This window comes from Papaver somniferum, chromosome 11 (assembly GCF_003573695.1).
Source record: "Papaver somniferum cultivar HN1 chromosome 11, ASM357369v1, whole genome shotgun sequence".
NCBI classification, from domain to species: domain Eukaryota; kingdom Viridiplantae; phylum Streptophyta; class Magnoliopsida; order Ranunculales; family Papaveraceae; genus Papaver; species Papaver somniferum.
In genome coordinates, this window is record NC_039368.1 from 7,019,638 (window position 1) to 7,023,910 (window position 4,273).

Consider the following 4,273-nt stretch of genomic DNA (forward strand, 5'->3'; position numbering starts at 1 on the left):
GACCAGTGTTTATATTGAAAATATGTTCAACAAGGTGAGTATTCCAGACTCCATAGGATGTCATGAGGTGTGCCAGCATCTTAATGTCATGTGGACAATGAGAGGGTTTTATGAGTTTAACTGTAGAATTTGGGATCCAAATGTCATCCCAAATTCTGATTCTGTTTCCATTGCCTATTTTCCAATAACAATGGTGCTGAATGTTCTGGATGCCTTCAAGGATACCTTTCCAGATCCAAGAGTCTCAATCTTTTAGCTTTTGTGTCCATGTTTAGAACATTTCTCCCTAGCAAGTACTTAGCATGCATTAGTTGATACCATAATGAGTCTTTATCTTGTTCCAGTTTTCATTTAATTTTTGTAATCATAGAGCTGTTGAAGAGTTCCATGTTCATGAAGCCTAATCCACCTAGCGCCTTAGGTTTGCAGATAGTTGTCCAAGCCTTTGGGTAATAGCCCTTGGGGTTTTTCAGATTTTTCCCCAAAAGGAAATCTCTCTGAAGCTTGTTCCAATCTTGACAAGTTTGTTTAGGAATTCTAAAGCAGTTCATTTGGTAGACACTAGCTGTTGAAGTAACAATTTTAATGATAATTTCCCTACCAGCAGGATTTAGAGGAACATTTTTCCAACATGAAATATCAACTTCATCTTGTCAACTCCTGGTTTAAAAGATTTGATTTTTCTTCTGTGAGTGAAGAGAGGAGATCCTAGGTACTTATCATCCAGTTGCAGAACTTGAACTCCCATTATGTTGCTGATAACAGGGTTGAGAGAATGATCAGTGTTCCTGCTGAAAAACACTATAGATTTATTGAAGTTGATGAGTTGGCCAGATGTGTCACCAAAAATGTTGAGAATGTCCATAAGATTTTGAGCTTCAACTTTGTTAGCTTTGCAGAAAACCATACATTTATCAGCAAAAAGAAGATGATTTTTAGAGGTACCTCCCCTGAAATGATACCTAGATCTTCATCATGCATGAGAGTTCTGGAAAGATCTTCCATGCAGTAAAGAAAAAGATAAGGAGATAGAGGGTTCCCCTGTCTAAGGCCTCTAGAAGGGGTAAATAAGGAGTCAGGAGATCCATTGATAAGGACACCAGAGGTGGTGATAGAGATTCATTGCATGATTTTTCAACACCATTGCTCATTGAAAACCATCTTGGTCATAATAGTTTTGAGAAAGTTCCAGTCAACTCTATCAAAGGCCTTAGCCATGTCAATCTTTACCCCCATGCTTCCATTGTCACCTTTGACACCTCTTTTGGTTTTCATTGAATGAATTATCTCATGGGCAATAACAATGTTGTCAGAGATTTTCCTACCAGGAATGAAGGAAAATTGGCATGGAGATATAATTTTGCGTAGGTAAGGTTTCATTATTTGATCTAGAAGTTTGGATGTGATTTTGTAGGTGGTATTGCAGAGGCTTATAGGACTGAAGTGGCTTGGGGAAGTTGGGTTGTCAATATTGGGAATAAGGGAGATGAAGGTAGCATTCATCTCTTTTAGAATATGGACAGATATGAATAAATGTTGCACCATCTTGACAATGTCACCTCATATTAGTTCCCAGTTAGCTTAGAAGAAGATTGGTGGGAAGCCATTAGGACCTGGAGCTTTATCCTCTTCCATACTAAAAATAATGGATTTGACTTCATTGTAATTTGGTATTCTATACAGCATATTGTTGTCAATGGTGTTGATTGATAATTTCAGGGTTGATGAGGGTAGTTTCAGCAGTAGCCATCTTAACGAAATGCTTGGTAAAATAGTTATTCAAATCATGATAATCTGAGATCCAGTTTCCATCATTGTCTTGGATGGTATCAATCTTATTTCTCCTGGTTCTGCACTTTGTAGCTCTATGAAAATAGTTAGTATTCTGGTCACCTAGTTTTATGAATTGGACCCTATTTTTTGTCTTCCAAAATTTTTCTTCAATAAGTTGCCAATCCTTGAGATTTTGCTTAGCTAAGCTGACAGCCTCATTTCTATCATTTCTGAAGTAGTTGTTATGTAACCATAGGAGATGTTGTTTACATTCATCAATGTTGGTTTTGATATTTCCATAAACTTCTTTGTTCCAGACTCTGAGATGAAGTTTAATATCTTTAAGCTTCCTAGAAATAAGAAAAGCACTGGATCCATAGAGATTTCTTCTCCAACACCCAACAATGATATTCCTGCAATCCTTATGGTCCAGCCATGGACCAAAGAATTTGAAGGGGATTTTACCAGTTTGCCAAGTTGGATTAGAATTGAGAAGGATAGGGTGGTGGTCTGAACCAGTAGCTAGCATATTAGATATGGTAGTATTAGGATATAGGAGGATCCAGATATTAGTAGTTATCCTTCTATCCAATTTTTGTTCAGTGAGAGCAGCAAGACCACTTCTTTTGTTGGACCAAGTGAATGGGAAACCAGTGGTGCCCAGATCAACTAAATCCAATTCAATGATTTTATGTCCAAATATCCAAAGGTTGAGTACTGAATTTTTCAGTATCATGGAGGATGATAAAAGGAATGGAAGACTGGTTCGACATGATGATTTACCTTACAAACAGATCCCACAGAAACGATTCATGTTAAAGTAGAAAAGAGAGAAGGAATGAAATAAAGAAGATGAAGAGGAATTTCTCTCTCCCCAGAATTATTTATAAAGACAGATGAACCGGCTACAATTGTAACCAGTCGTCATAAATCTAGATGTGTCAACCAAGAAAGGAGGAGTCACTGCACGTGAAATTAATCACACGAAAAAACCGGAAAAATGTCGAATAAAAGTAAAGACAACAATGAAATGGCGAATGAAAGATTCTCGCATTATTCCTCCTACAGAATAACAACGCGATAAGAGGAAAATGTAGGGACGAAATATCGCACAGAACTAAATTACAACCTCCCTCTAATTGATACCATCATCAACACGAAGAAGAAAAACACTGGGGGAATAGTAATCACGCGATAAGGAGAAAGACGCACGAAGAATAGCCATGCGATAAATATGGCACGACGTCTACCATGAAGATTACGAACAGCCACGCGAAAGACAGTGACATTTACCAAAAGCCTGGCGAATAAGACAGATTCAAGAGAGATCAGCTAGCAGAGATTTTGCACGTGAACTTAGTTGTTTCTACCTTGATATTTGCCTATATAAGGATTTGAATAGTGAAGAAAGAGAGTTCAGTCAAGTAACAGAGATAGAAACCACGTAAAGAAGAGAAAAGAAAGTGATTAGGATTTGAGTTTTACTTATCATTTCCATTGTTGTAAGATTGAATCTTTGTGATCATTGTAAGAATACCATATTCTCAATATAGAAGCATGTTTGAAGATCATATTTAGTGTCAAGTGGTACATAATATCATGAATGTTTGAGTTTATCTCCATGACTTAGACTCTGTATTCTTATTACTTCATTGGGTGTAGTTGTGAGATTTTCCACAACTACAGAAACAAAATAGTAATAGTATACAAGAATATGGATATTTTCTTAATATTCTGTGATCAGTTAAGTGAATGAATAATTCCAAAGAAAAGAGGATGAAAAATATTTGATGCCCTTAACAAAGTTCAAGTTATCCAGGGTGCTTAATTAGGTGTAGCGTAGAGTACACATCACATTACGTACCAATCTTAACTGCTATTCGCTGGTGCATGATTTTACTATAACAAGACTTTTTTGTCTGGGCGTTTACTTTGAAGTAGCCCATACCCACTACCTAGCTTGGCAAATGGCAATTAGACGACAACTTATGCAAGAGGTGAAAAAAAACACGTAATTATTGAAGGCGGTAACAACTTATACTGTTATACATGTCTGAATCATCCCGAATGAAATTGAAACAAATAATCAAACACAAACCCAGTCGAAAAGATAAAATACAAGTCGATACAAGTAAGCATGGAAGGCCATAATTACTCAGAGAACAAATAATGAACCTGTGAATTCTTTTAACCGGTGGCTTTGACTAGGCCTGTCAATGGAAGAATATCCGTCGGATATTTAGCAATCCGATATCCGACAGGTTAAGCACTACAGGATATTCGATATTCGATAATATCCTATAGGATATCAAAATCAGATATCGATTAAGCTATCGGATATCGGATATTTATCCGATAATATCCGATTCTGACAAACAAAAAACTATAGTCTGTAAAACATATGCAGAGGTGAAATTTAAGTAACTAAGTTCTTTTTCTCATACATACCATCCAAATTGTCTTAAAAAACAGTCTTAAAAAATTACTCTTAAGTAGTTAT